This window comes from Pinus tabuliformis, chromosome 2_2 (assembly GCF_031772625.1).
Source record: "Pinus tabuliformis cultivar Carrire ecotype Pingquan chromosome 2_2, CPIR1, whole genome shotgun sequence".
NCBI lineage: Eukaryota > Viridiplantae > Streptophyta > Pinopsida > Pinales > Pinaceae > Pinus > Pinus tabuliformis.
In genome coordinates, this window is record NC_142300.1 from 1,047,921,537 (window position 1) to 1,047,937,261 (window position 15,725).

General features: G+C 37.5%; 1 protein-coding gene and 1 long non-coding RNA gene across 7 annotated transcripts in view; one reads left to right on the plus strand and one right to left on the minus strand.

The window, feature by feature from the left end:
• LOC149196958 (jacalin-related lectin 3-like) overlaps positions 1-15,725 on the minus strand; it is a 274,881-nt gene that overhangs the window by 26,102 nt on the left and 233,054 nt on the right. The window lies entirely within an intron of this gene.
• On the plus strand, positions 437-15,124 carry LOC149196959 (uncharacterized). 3 transcript variants are annotated; one of them, XR_016254695.1, is made up of 4 exons: positions 437-573; positions 3,642-3,686; positions 11,255-11,338; positions 14,556-15,124. It is a non-coding gene; the product is annotated as an uncharacterized LOC149196959 (long non-coding RNA). The 3 variants fall into 3 exon arrangements; XR_016254694.1 differs by having other exon boundaries at positions 11,258-11,338; XR_016254696.1 differs by having other exon boundaries at positions 11,294-11,338.

Sequence of the window (15,725 nt, forward strand, 5' to 3'; positions counted from 1 at the left end):
ATATTTTGTAGTTATATTTCTTTCTCATCAAACTGATTTCTCTGCCAAATAGGTTAAAAATATAATCACTTGTATATCTTCTACAATATAGATCTCCTACCCGATATGTATTAACAAATCCATGTACATCTAATAATCTATCTACTTAGGTCTTCCTTGATAGAAAATTCTGTAATTACGCCCTAAGGCGTTCCCTCTGAGAAAGACATCCCTAAAATGTGATGCGTGCGATTCTGAACCATTGATTCTTGTGTTAGACGATTGGGGTGTTTTCTGCCGTTGATTTAATCTGTTTTTTTCATAGAATGATTTAATCTGGTTTTTTCCACCAGCTGTAAGACAGAGAGGGAGGATCTGACAATGGCCCATGAAACGCCAAGCCTCCTGGCTATGAGACTCTTCGCAGTCACTGAACCGAAACGTATCTTCGCAGTGATGAAATGTGTGTTTGTTCTTGGTTTCCTGTCTTTCTCCCTGCCTGAGGGCCGCGTAGCCAGCGCAGATAACAGCACTATTTCTACTGTCTGCTTCACACATGGGATTTCTACTCTTCTGGTTGCAAAATTCTTAGCGGTCAGTGTTTCTTGCCCTTCTTTCTTTATGCTTTCTGATTTATGTAAGCCATTCTTCCTCTTATGGTTTCTGATTTATTCTTTTAAAGCTGTTATGTTTTGATTTGTTCTTTGCTCTGCTTTCAGTAAGCCCTGTACTATGTTTTCTATATGTGCAAATAGCTTGAATCATGAAGACAATATGTACGTTTAACCAGTGGTGTCAGCCTCGCTGCAACCATTTTGAAAAATTTTGGGTTTTATTTGTGATTGATGATGTCTGTGGGTTAAATCCTTTTGCTTTAACTCACATATTTGATAAATTTTCTTATGCGTCTCTAAGGATGGATCCTGAATGTTTTATATAAAAATGCTTTCAATGTTTGCGTTCCCCTGTTTTGAAACAGATCTCGTGCTTCGGAACCTTCCCTACCCATGCCAAGACCTGGTCGAGCACCAAAGAATCAGGTTTCAGACTCAGAGAATACTACTGCTCCGCATGTCGGTAGTAGAATATTGATGGATAGTTACAAACCCAAAAATCTCGACCATAAATTGACTAAGAGCCCATTATCTGAAGTTTTATCTTCTTCCCCTATCTAGCTGTTTTAAACAAAAACATTATCTGAGGGTTTATTTTCGTACTCTGTCCACTAGTGTTTTAGAATTCCTCGTTATTTGACGTTTTATCTTCGCGAATGTATATAGTATGCCCCAGCTCTCTAGTAAATGTTCCTGTGGTATTGTTGGAGGACAGATCGATGTTTGATACTTCCAACAGTCTCTAACTCAGTTTCGAATTCCCGCAAGCTTTGTGGATAGTGTGTGTATAGTATTTTAATAGCAACTGAGTTACAGTTCTTAAGATCGCATCTGTAAGCTGTGCTTGTAGCACCCTTGCCAATTATGAATTTCTCATTCAACTTTTCGGTCTTTCTCATTATATCATCATACATGTATAGGGCCATATCCATGTGCAATATTACAAGCCTTGGAGAACCTGGTCAGGACATGCAAGAATCTTTTAACAAGAGGCATAGATATTGATGGTGAGATGATAGCTTTACTCTGAGAAATAACAAATTTGAAATGAGGCATAACACCTTGATGACCCTTTAGTGAATGGTTTATGTTGATTTGAAAGGTAGAGAGCGATGGTGATTACACACACTAATATCACTGAACCTAATGAGATGCAAACAATAGCTGTTGTTCACACAGAAGCTGTCCATTTACACAGTCAATAGATAACACTATGAATATAATCTAAAGGATATTTAATACAAATCTATGGAATCTGATTTGTAATATCTAGTTCTGTTATCACCTTTTGGTTGTCTGGAAGATATCCCACAAAGTCATCCAATCCAATAGCCACAGAGACCTGGATTTCCAACAAAACTGAGGCAAAAATCGTTCCCATCAGATAAAATGTACAGACTTGAGAATATCAAGAAGAAAACTGAATTTGATCTAGAAATAAAATGTGTTCATTATATCTATACCTTTCTGGGGTAAACCTTGTAAAGTTCTGTGTGACAGGAATATTCCCAGACAGCTGGAAGTTCTTGTAACGAGATCCAATCTTGTTAACTTTGGAAGTAATTTGACTCATAAAATTTATTTATATATTTTACTTCTGAAATCACTATTTAAGTTTGCAAAGTTATACATATTCTATTTTTAGTGTGCTAAGTCATGCATATTCTATCTGTAAATTTGAATTGATAACTTTTGACACTGGTTTGGGGTTGTTCCGGAACTAATGTATACAGTCTTTATAGATTTTTGAGGCTATGTCTACCCATATGTTTTTTATATACATCCCTTACCAAACAATTTGAATACATCAATCTTACCATGCCATTCTCCCTGTGGAGTTTTTGTCTTATTAGATTACCCAGGCTTTTTAGGATTGCCTAAATATGTATCTTTTGATTACATCCCCTACCAAAACCATACGAATACATCCTTTTACTAAACAAAATCTCTTTGAGCACTCTGTTTTGAACTATGCTCTCAGGTTATTCAATCAGGTTTTGATGTGCATATATATATATTTCCCATGTAACGAAGTACAACCTTATATTCTAGCTATACTCTCAATTACAGAGTATAAGTAGGGTAAAATGTTTTTAAATATGAAGGTCTTACAACAAGGTGGCTGGAAAATCTACACTTAAATCTACTCCTAAGACTGTAAAATTCATTAGATAATACCTGTAACATCTGACCAGTGATTCTGTCTCATAAATATTCAATCCTTAGCAATCTAATAACCCTTGAGTCAGATTCATAATAAGTCCTTAAAACCTTCAATATTCATTATATATTTCAGGACTTAGCGGAGTTAGGGAGGTCACCCTTGTGTTCGCACTACACCATCCTCAAGTGAGGGAAGATGTTGCTCACGTAACAATGATCACTCTTCCATGTTCCACTTGGATTTCTCTTAATGAAGACTTTACACATAAGGGATGGTTTCAGTTATGGGCCCTTCAGCTACATCTCCCCTGCCTTACTGAGATTCCTATTTTACTGATTGGGCATATTGCTACTTGCAGTGGAGGAAAGTACAAGAAACATTGATCTTTCTCTTTGGGTTGTCTGGCAGATATCCCACAAAGTACAACCTTATATTCTAGCTATACTCTCAATTACAGAGTATAAGTAGGGTAAAATGTTTTTAAATATGAAGGTCTTACAACAAGGTGGATGGAAGTTCTTGTAACGAGATCCAATCTTGTTAACTTTGGAAGTAATTTGACTCATAAAATGTATTTATATATTTTACTTCTGAAATCACTATTTAAGTTTGCAAAGTTATACATATTCTATTTTTAGTGTGCAAAGTCATGCATATTCTATCTGTAAATTTGAATGGATAACTTTTGAATGATGCAACATATCTTTTTAACCATCAAATTATATTAAAAGATGATATTAAACTACTTGTTCTCGGATCATCTTGCATGTAGTTTAATCTCTGTTTTGTTATTGAATTTCTCCCTACCTTTATCTGAGAATATCCATTTTTTACTATATGCGAAGCAGTTGCAAACTGATTTGTAGTTGTTGTTCAACTTTCAGCGTTGAAGGACATTTCTGGACGTTCTCTGTATTGCTTCAACTCCGGTAACAACCTTAATCTCCTTTCCGAGTTTTTGCTTCTTTTCTATTTCATCCATGGTGTTAGGATATTCCGACACATAGGATATAGTTAAGTTCAACTTGGTCTAGTTTAGAGTTAGGTATAGAGTTAGGTAAAGTGTGTTTCTTTACCGTTGTACATATTGTAACTTACAATCCGACGGTCACGATATGTAGTGATCCGACGGTTCATTCTCTCCTCGGTATTACCGACACTTGATCCGTGGCTTGACACCCGATTGGTCCATGAGTTCTATTTAAAGCGCATGGAGGGTCATTGTTCGGGTAATCCGTGCATGAGAGAAGCTTATGTAAATTTTCATTCTTTGATTAATAAATTGCCTGTAGTACCCACGTTGGGACAGGCCGTGGACTGTTTCCCTCCTTGCACTCTGAGGGTTTTAACCACGTCAAAAATACTGGTGTATTGATTTGAGATCTGGTTGTGAGCGGTGTCCTTTTGGTGTTCTTTCTGAGGAACTTACCCTGTAAATTCCTACATGGTATCAGAGCTATTTGAGGGCCGCGTCCGTTGGTGATCCAAATCTGAAGCCGGTAGAACTGCATGCGGCTGTCGTTTCCTAGATCTGCTGTTTCTGACTGCTTTCGGGCCGAGAGGACTGCTCTGTTGCGTTCGGAGCATCTGTTCCAGTGAGGAACCCCTTTCGTTTCACGCGAAAAGGTTTCCGGTAGCCCTAGCTGCGTCATTTTTCAGATCGGGAGGTATACAGTGTTTTTGCAGTTTACTGTTATTTTCTCTCTGCTTATTTCGGTTTCGGTTTATTTAGCTTTTTTTTAACCGGATCTATACCTTTCATTTCTGCGTATGCTCTTTGCCCTGCGACTCTGTGCGATCTGGGCAAATCAGAAACAGAAAGGAAGGATTTTTCTCATGCGTATGCTCTTTTCCCTGCACCTTAGTGTGATCTCGGAAAATCAGAAACATTGAGAAAAATATTTAGTTTTTCGGCTAAAGCTAACTTTGAGATTTTTTTTTTAAAGTTTCTAGTTTTTTGGCTAAAGCTAACTTCGAGCCGCAAGGTTCGTTTTTCTTTGCATATTCGTGTTGGGTTTTGTGTTTTGTGTTTTGTAGGGAAAAAGAGCTTTCTCAAGGCAAGCACGCAAACCAAGGCCCCCCCCCTCTCTCTCTCTCTCTCTCTCTTAAATTTTTTGTATAGATCAATTGGTTCAAAGCTATTTTAAGAGAGTAGAGGTCTTGGGTTCAAGTCTCCATTTTGTGGGGGCGGATTTTTTCATTCCCGCACATTCGCGCACTTTGCCGGCAACGTCAACAATATTTTTTCAAAAAGCCATAACTTCTTCATCCGGAAGCCTTTTTCAGAGCCGTTTTTTTTAAAACCGCCTATTTTTTCGAGATCTATCCATTGGAACACTTACTTTCAGCATCTTCAGCTTCAGTTTTTTTTAAAAATGGAAAGTCCATGCCAAGTCATTCTTGACAGCACTAACTACTTCCAATGGGTAGCCTACATGGAAGATTTACTTAGAAGTAAAGGTCTCTTCAGAATAGCCACAAACCAAGAGAAGAAACCAAAAGATGAAGACAAGGTTGCAAAATGGGAAAATAGACAAGATCAAGCACGTGGTTTGATAGGGATGTCTGTTTCTCCTGATCTTAGATTCCACATTGCAGAACTTGAGACTCCTCATGAAGCATTAGAAAAACTCGCTAAAGTTTTTGGGATTAAAAATGAAATTAGAGCCCATCAACTTGAAAATGAGTTGCTTACTTTGGATCCTAATAATTTTTCTTGCATTGAAGATTTCTTGTCCAAATTCAAGACCCTTAGATATCTCTTGGAAGGTGTTAAAGTTAAGAAAGAAGATGGTAACCTTATTTATTCCATCCTTACTAAGTTGGGACCAGCCTACTCTGTATTTGTTTCCACTTTCCATTCTACAAGGGAAGCTTTCATTTGTCAAGGCAAAGACTACAAGCCCCCTTCCTTTGACTCCTTTTGTGATTCCTTAATAAGAGAACAAGAAAAACTCTTACACCTTGGTCTTCTTAATCTTGGAAACTCTTCCACGAAAGCGTTAGCCGCCCAGCAGCAACCAAATTCAAAGAATCCTAAGAAGTCATATCCTCAAAAGAATGGTCCTAAACCAACTCAGCCTCAAAATGAAAGATCATTTCAGCAAAATGATAAGACCAATAAAAACAAATGGAAGAAGACTGATAGACATTGTAACTTTTGTAATCGAGATGGCCACTTAGAATCTAAATGCTTTAAGAAGATGGAAGCCTTGGAAGCCGCAATGAAGAAACATAACATCCATGTGGAGCCTACTTCAACTTCAACTTCCGGAATGGCACTTTCTGCATGTCGTTGTCAATCATCTCAGTCTGGTTATGCATTAAATGTATCTTCTTCTTCTTCTCATTCTCATGAGTGGCTCATTGATTCTGGAGCCTCTTATCACATGGCCAAAAACCAAGCCATGTTTTCTTCTTTAAATGATTGTAACACCAAAAATATATATGTTGGTGATGATAGATCTCTTAATGTTGTAGGGACTGGAACTGTTCATCTAGACAATGGTCAGTTTAATGATGTATTATGTGTTCCAACCTTATCCTGCAACCTTCTATCTGTCTATCAGATAACTCATTCAGGTGAAGGTAAAATTGTTGAATTTTCACCTCATGATGTTGTAATCAAGGATCTAAAAGATCCTAAACAGATTCTAGCTACTGGTCTTGCTGATGATTCCACAAGGTTGTATAAGTTTCACAACTTTGGGTCATCAAATCTTCCCTCAGTATTTGTTGCTCATAATGATGAAGTGAGCAAACTTTGGCATGAGCGATTTGGTCACTTAAACTATCGCTCCCTTCAGCATCTATGTAAAGAAAATATGGTGACAGGTCTTCCTATGGTATCTTGCAGAGATGGTGTTTGTTCCGGATGTGTACTCGGAAAACATCATCGGGACAGTTTTGACAAACGTGCCTCTTGGCACGCCTCAGCCCCTTTACAGCTTGTGCACAGTGATTTATGTGGTCCTCTTCCTGTTGCTTCATTCTCTGGCTGCAAGTACTTCTTAACTTTCATTGATGATTTCTCCAGACGCACTTGGGTATACTTCTTAAAACTCAAGAGCGAAGTATTTAACACATTTTTGGCCTTCAAAGCCTTTGTTGAAAAACAATCTGGACATCAAATTCTTAAGCTAAGAACTGATAATGGTGGAGAATATGTTAAAAACACATTCATCAACTTTTGCACCGAAAATGGAATTCAAATGCAACATACTGTTCCATACACTCCACAACAAAATGGTGTAGCTGAAAGGAAAAATCGCACCTTAAAGGAAATGGCTAATTGTATGCTGCAATCTAAAGGACTCAGTCTTAGTTTTTGGGCCGAAGCAATTAATTGTGCAAATTATATAATCAATCGCACTCCTACTAAGGTTCTAGAGAATATCACTCCAGAAGAAGCTTGGAGTTCCATTAAACCAGATGTAAGTCACTTTCGTGTGTTTGGAAGTGAAGCATGGGCCCATATTCCAGATGAAAAGCATAAAGCTTTAGAACCTAAGAGTGAGAAATGTACTTTTGTTGGATATTCTGAAGATGTAAAAGGTTATAGACTTATTCCATTTAAGTCCAAAAATGTTATCATTAGAAGAGATGTAAAATTTGATGAAAATAAATCGGCCTGCGAGCCTAGTCCGGCGGATGTGCCACCTCTTCCTATCTCTTCTACTTTTGAAAACATTTCTTCTTCAGATGATGAAAGCGAGGATGATAATCCTCCCCCACCTTCTCAGGATCCTCAACTTCCAAGATGGGTCCGTGCTACTCGGGATGCAGCAGGTGATCTTGCCGGTGATCCTACAGATCAGCGACGTACACGTTCTCAGTTTGAAAGAGCCTCTTCTTTACTGGCTCAAGCTCCAGTAAATCATGATCCTGACACTTTTGCAGAAGCTTCAGGCCATCCACATTGGGAAGCAGCTATGAATGAAGAATATCATTCATTGATGACAAATGATACATGGGATCTTGTTCCTCTACCAAAGGGACGCAAACTTGTTAGATGCAAATGGGTTTACAGAACCAAGTATGGACCAGATGGGAAAGTTGATAAACATAAAGCTCGTCTCGTTGCTAAGGGCTTTTCACAGGTTGAAGGCATTGACTACACTGAAACCTTCTCCCCTGTTGCCAAAATGAACTCTATCCGCCTTGTTCTTTCCCTTGCTGCCTCTTTAAAATGGGAAGTCCATCAGATGGATGTTAAATCTGCCTTCTTGCATGGGGACTTGCAGGAAGAAATCTATATGGAACAACCCATTGGCTTCATACAAACAGACTCCAGCCTTGTTTGTCGACTTAAGAAATCCCTTTATGGCCTCAAGCAAGCTCCTCGGGCTTGGTATGCCAAAATGGATAGCTTTCTTTTAGAATCTGGCTTTTCTAGGTGTCATTCTGACAATACTGTCTACACCAAGAAAGTGGGCAACTCTCTTATCATCCTTGTTCTTTATGTTGATGATCTTATTCTTACTGGTAGTGATCCCAACCTTATAAACCATGTGAAGTCCAGCCTTAAAAAGAAATTTGAAATGACAGACTTAGGACACTTACACTATTTTCTCGGTCTTCAAGTCTTGCAATCCAAGGAGGGTATTTTCCTTTCCCAGTCCAAGTATGCTTGTGATATTCTTCGTCATTTTCACATGGAAGACTGTAAGCCAGCCCCTTCTCCCTTTCAGTCTGGAGTCAAACTTTCAGTCTCTTGTACTTCTCCTGAAGTTGATGCTACCTTATACCGTCAACTTGTAGGAAAACTCTTGTATTTAACCCATACTCGTCCTGATCTTTCCTTTGCTGTTGGCCTTGTTGCTCGTTTTATGCAAAACCCCCGTGAAAGTCATTGGAAAGCAGCTAAAAGAATACTTCGTTATGTTCGAGGTACAGTACAGTTTGGGATTCATTACAGTGCCAAAGCAGCTCCTCTGTTAGTTGGTTTCACTGATTCTGATTGGGCTGGTGACCCTGATGATCGGAAGTCTACTGCCGGTTATGTCTTCACTCTTGGTTCAGGACCTATTACATGGGCTTGTAAGAAACAGGCTGCCATTTCTCTTTCGTCAGCAGAAGCAGAGTATCGTGGTGCCGTGGAAGCTAGTAAGGAAGCCTTGTGGCTTCGTCAGATCCTATCAGAGTTTGGCTTTGAGCAGCAGCATCCAACCACACTTTGGTGTGATAATCAAAGTGCCATTCAGCTATGCAAAGATCCAGTCCAGCATCAGCGCAGCAAACACATTGAACTACACATGCACTTCATCAGAAAGCTCATTCATGACCATGTTCTTGAAGTGCAATATTGTCCAACAGATGATCAGGTTGCAGACATCTTCACAAAGGCTCTCACAGAGGCGAAGTTCACTAAACTTCGATATATGCTTGGAGTTCAGGAAGTTGTCACTAAGGGGGGATAGGCTCTAGTGCCTCCTTCCTTCTCCTATTGTGTCATATTTGTAAATCCTTCAATCCTATCCCAAGTTGTTCTTAAGGGGGGATGTTAGGATATTCCGACACATAGGATATAGTTAAGTTCAACTTGGTCTAGTTTAGAGTTAGGTATAGAGTTAGGTAAAGTGTGTTTCTTTACCGTTGTACATTTTGTAACTTACAATCCGACGGTCACGATATGTAGTGATCCGACGGTTCATTCTCTCCTCGGTATTACCGACACTTGATCCGTGGCTTGACACCCGATTGGTCCATGAGTTCTATTTAAAGCGCATGGAGGGTCATTGTTCGGGTAATCCGTGCATGAGAGAAGCTTATGTAAATTTTCATTCTTTGATTAATAAATTGCCTGTAGTACCCACGTTGGGACAGGCCGTGGACTGTTTCCCTCCTTGCACTCTGAGGGTTTTAACCACGTCAAAAATACTGGTGTATTGATTTGAGATCTGGTTGTGAGCGGTGTCCTTTTGGTGTTCTTTCTGAGGAACTTACCCTGTAAATTCCTACACATGGACCATGATAGAAAATCCTCTTCCATCAATTGTACATTAGCCACTCAACAACTATAATATTTTACCCTATTTACAAGAACAACATTCCTTAGTTTTTTTTTTCACTTTCTTGTTTTTTTTCAATACGTATTTCTGTGTGGCCCTAAATAAAGAAACAATACGTTACAAATTTCTTAGAAGAGATGGTATTATTTCCTTTTTTGGTCCACACAACGGGTTCCTTCAAGACTTTTACAAAGTCTTCTTCTTTGCTGACCCTAATGACCTTATTATGACACTCTGCCCTAATCAACATGGCAACTTATATTTGGCAAAATCTGATACAAAAGAACTCTATATGCAATGATTACCATACAGAGAGTGGTGCCTTTAAGTTTTGCTTACTTATCTCCATAGGATGAAGAGCTTGTGGAGTTATAGTTTGCAATAGGGATCATCTAAATGATATTGCTGACGCTGTTATCCATCACACTCCAGCTCTATCCAAAACAGTCTAGAAAAACTACATTTGTTGCATCTTAATCTAAACTGAAATTTCTGAGAACAAAATCTTCATTTTTCAGTCATAAGAAAACTTTTACAACTGAGATTTATATATGCCCAGAAATTCTCTTTATTTCAGCACAAGGGATCTTAGAAATTACAGCTTTTATTCTACACTTAAATCTACTCCTAAGACTGTACAATTCATTAGATAATACCTGTAACATCTGACCAGTGATTCTGTCTCATAAATATTCAATCCTTAACAATCTAATAACCCTTAAGTCAGATTCATAACAAGTCCTTAAAACCTTCAATATTCATTATATATTTCAGAACTTAGCGATGTTAGGGAGGTCACCCTTGTGTTCGCACTACACCATCCTCAAGCGAGGGAAGATGTTGCTCACGTAACAATGATGACTCTTCCATGTTCCACTTGGATTTCTCTTAATGAAGACTTTACACATAAGGGATGGTTTCAGTTATGGGCCCTTCAGCTACATCTCCCCTGCCTTACTGAGATTCCTATTTTGCTGATTGGGCATATTGCTACTTGCAGTGGAGGAAAGTGCAAGAAACATTGATCTTTCTCTTTGGGTTGTCTGGCAGATATCCCACAAAGTACAACCTTATATTCTAGCTATACTCTCAATTACAGAGTATAAGTAGGGTAAAATGTTTTTAAATATGAAGGTCTTACAACAAGGTGGCTGGAAGTTCTTGTAACGAGATCCAATCTTGTTAACTTTGGAAGTAATTTGACTCATAAAATGTATTTATATATTTTACTTCTGAAATCACTATTTAAGTTTGCAAAGTTATACATATTCTATTTTTAGTGTGCAAAGTCATGCATATTCTATCTGTAAATTTGAATTGATAACTTTTGAATGATGCAACATATTTTTTTGACCATCAAATTATATTAAAAGATGATATTAAACTACTTGTTTTCGGATCATCTTGCATGTAGTTTAATCTCTGTTTTGTTATTGAATTTCTCCCTACCTTTATCTGACAATATCCATTTTTTACTATATGTGAAGCAGTTGCAAACTAATTTGTAGTTGCTGTTCAACTTTCAGCGTTGAAGGACATTTCTGGACGTTCTCTGTATTGCTTCAACTCCGGTAACAACCTTAATCTCCTTTCCGAGTTTTTGCTTCATTTCTATTTCATCCATGGACCATGATAGAAAATCCTCTTCCATCAATTGTACATTAGCCACTCAGCAACTATAATATTTTACCCTATTTACAAGAACAACATTCCTTAGTTTTTTTTTTTTGACTTTCTTGTTTTTTTTCAATACGTATTTCTGTGTGGCCCTAAATAAAAAAACAATGCGTTACAAATTTCTTAGAAGAGATGGTATTATTTCCTTTTTTGGTCCACACAACGGGTTCCTTCAAGACTTTTACAAAGTCTTCTTCTTTGCTGACCCTAATGACCTTATTATGACACTCTGCCCTAATCAACATGGCAACTTATATTTGGCAAAATCTGATACAAAAGAACTCTATATGCAATGATTACCATACAGAGAGTGGTGCCTTTAAGTTTTGCTTACTTATCTCCATAGGATGAAGAGCTTGTGGAGTTATAGTTTGCAATAGGGATCATCTAAATGATATTGCTGACGCTGTTAGCCATCACACTCCAGCTCTATCCAAAACAGTCTAGAAAAACTACATTTGTTGCATCTTAATCTAAACTGAAATTTCTGAGAACAAAATCTTCATTTTTCAGTCATAAGAAAACTTTTACAACTGAGATTTATATATGCCCAGAAATTCTCTTTATTTCAGCACAAGGGATCTTAGAAATTACAGCTTTTATTCTACACTTAAATCTACTCCTAAGACTGTAAAATTCATTAGATTGATAGCAACACAACCAATTTGATAAATACAAGAACTGCACTTTGATTTTGGCATTCTATAATAATATTACATCTTTACATTAATTTTGGTTTGAACCTCTGAAGCTCAAGGCCCAAATAACCCTTATAGGATAACTAGCTCCAAGAAAACAGAGAAAAGAAGGAATTAGAAAACCTTGGAAAACAACGGAGAGCGGACAGTCGCCAGAGGGATTACTGATAAATCAAACAGCAAAGAACTATGCAATGCGCAGACAAACTCAAATATGGGGAGAGCCCAACAAATTAGTTAAAAATCAGTAGAAGTATCTTGGCATTGAATCTTGGAACTAGAAAGGAAGGAACGGAAATCAGTAAAAGTCTCTTGGCATTGAATCTTGGAACTAGAAAGGAAGGAACGGGGACTGTTACAGTCTTGGTATACGCAGAAAGGATAGTTAGACTATGACCTTCTTCTCTGCTATTATAACTATATGAAAAAGTGCAAAAAGATGAGTTGGACGGAGCCTCCTGTTTCAAATATGCATATGCATAAGCAGATATTGTTTCTTTCTCCTGTTCGGTCACAAAGATAATGTAAGTTAGATTCTCTGCCACCCGGTATGGTATTTATAATCAACCATTGACATCAGAAGTATAACAAGCTCCTCGCATGCCTGCTGCAATGATCCCAATGGCTTTGATCTTGGAACGTCCAAATGAGGAAGATACCCTTCATGGCACACACTCTAGCATACTCAAAACACCCATAGGCACCAAAATCCTAACTGCAATTACACCAAACCACTTTAATGAAAGCAAACCGAAGTTACTCCAAACCTTTTGACACATCTCCTCTTGGCATTGAATCTTGGAACTAGAAAGGAAGGAACGGGGACTGTTACAGTCTTGGTATACGCAGAAAGGATAGTTAGACTATCGTGGGGCAAACACGTTACCAGGTCTAACTGACCTGTGAACTTTTCTGAAACAATGAGGCATGCACAAAAGCCGGAATGCCAGACAGTTCCCTGGAATCATTTTCTGATTACCATACAGAGAGTGGTGCCTTTAAGGTTTGCTTACTTATCTCCATAGGATGAAGAGCTTGTGGAGTTATAGTTTGCAATAGGGATCATCTAAATGATATTGCTGACGCTGTTATCCATCACACTCCAGCTCTATCCAAAACAGTCTAGAAAAACTACATTTGTTGCATCTTAATCTAAACTGAAATTTCTGAGAACAAAATCTTCATTTTTCAGTCATAAGAAAACTTTTACAACTGAGATTTATATATGCCCGGAAATTCTCTTTATTTCAGCACAAGGGATCTTAGAAATTACAGCTTTTATTCTACACTTAAATCTACTCCTAAGACTGTAAAATTCATTAGATAATACCTGTAACATCTGACCAGTGATTCTGTCTCATAAATATTCAATCCTTAACAATCTAATAACCCTTAAGTCAGATTCATAATAAGTCCTTAAAACCTTCAATATTCATTATATATTTCAGGACTTAGCGGAGTTAGGGAGGTCACCCTTGTGTTCGCACTACACCATCCTCAAGTGAGGGAAGATGTTGCTCACGTAACAATGATCACTCTTCCATGTTCCACTTGGATTTCTCTTAATGAAGACTTTACACATAAGGGATGGTTTCAGTTATGGGCCCTTCAGCTACATCTCCCCTGCCTTACTGAGATTCCTATTTTACTGATTGGGCATATTGCTACTTGCAGTGGAGGAAAGTACAAGAAATATTCCCAGACAAATTGTTGTGACAGAGGTTTCTGTAAAACAAATTGATCGTTTCCAGTATGAATAAGTACGAGTTGATATACAAGGATTGTTTCCTCTGTAATTTCACGATGAAATGAACAAAAAATAGCACCAATTCAGGCAAATTCTTATAGAGTAGTAAGGCTAAAGCAGCTGTTCAATTGCCATGGCATCTCCTCTGATAAACTGTTGTTATTCAATATCCTGTATATTATCCACTTACAGAGTTATTTTCAGAATAATTGTGAGGGTATTAATAAATTGTAATTTGGGGACAATAAAGAATGTAGTAAATGATATTTATAGACAATATCCACACTAAAGAATAGTTAGACAGAAAATGAGATGCTAATATATATGTCACATAAAATGTGTAACAAAAATGAAGGTGGCATTGTTTATTTGGGAAATGCTAATGTATTTACAAGCGTTCCAGGTATTTTTGTTCCAAGCAACCTTTAAGGAAAATCAAAGAGAAAGATGTAAAGATGGGATTATACAATGTGATAAAAACCAAGCCATTTGTAGATAAATTGTAGAAGAGAAGATCAATGGTTTATATGTTAAGCTAAATGTGCAACTCTGAGTAGAAGCTATGGGTTCATACTATCACCTCAATGTACTATTATGGGTATTATTCTTCTCTTGAAATTGATGTAATTATTTTATCTCTATTTAATAATCCTCGTTGTTGTTCAGCTATGGAAATCTCTTTTGAAAAAGGGTTCAATAAGATGATAGTGTTGTTCATGGGGCAACTCGGACTGTCAGAACTTGGACCTATGACAACATGGAGAGGAAGAAATACTCAGAGAAAATGCAGGGTTAGATAGCCTAAAAAAATCTCCTCCTATACAGAATCCAGATTGCTGTGGAGACTTGAGGAAGGGATGGAATAACATCAAGAGAAAACTGTCAAGATTGAAAACTAGTTTAGATAGACGAAGAAGGACAATAGTTTTGGTGCTGTATCTCAGGGTACAGCAACCAGAATTACAGGAATTAACAGCAGATGTGTCTGAGCAAGTTGAATTCTGCTATGTGATGAACTAGGATTTGGTGCCTATTATATTGATGAAATTTTTGTATTGAGGGTTACTTTTATTTCAGATCTTCTTTTTCCAGGTTTTTTATTAGGCAAAATGTTTGTTCTTTTAAAGTAGAAATATCATTATACTAAGAGGAATTTAGTCTTAGAAGAATTGTTTAGAATTTAGCTTCAATAACAAAGTTCGAAGTGCTCAGAAACAGGCTTTGCTTTTATCTTTAATGAGTCAATATTTTCTTGGGCAGAATTTGGCAAAAGAAATTGTAAGATCGAGGCAAGCTATTCAGTGCCTTTATGAGAACAGGGCACAGCTGATTTCGATATCTACGCACCTTGGAGAAAGTGGTGGTAATTTTTTCTTTACTACTTGTTCTCGGATCATCTTGCATGTAGTTTAATCTCTGTTCTCTTATTGAATTTCTCCCTACCTTTATCTGACAATATCCATTTTTTACTATATGTGAAGCAGTTGCAAACTAATTTGTAGTTGCTGTTCAACTTTCAGCGTTGAAGGACATTTCTGGACGTTCTCTGTATTGCTTCAACTCCGGTAACAACCTTAATCTCCTTTCCGAGTTTTTGCTTCATTTATATTTCATCCATGGACCATGATAGAAAATCCTCTTCCATCAATTGTACATTAGCCACTCAGCAACTATAGAGTCTTACTTGAAAGCAGAAAGTGTTTTTCATATATTTAACATTATGTATATTATAGAAGTAAAAGATGAGTCTTTTATCATATTGTTCAAGTTCCTTTGGAGACAATGCTTAATAGTAAGTGGGTATTATGGTAAACATTTTTATTTGCTGGGGCACCC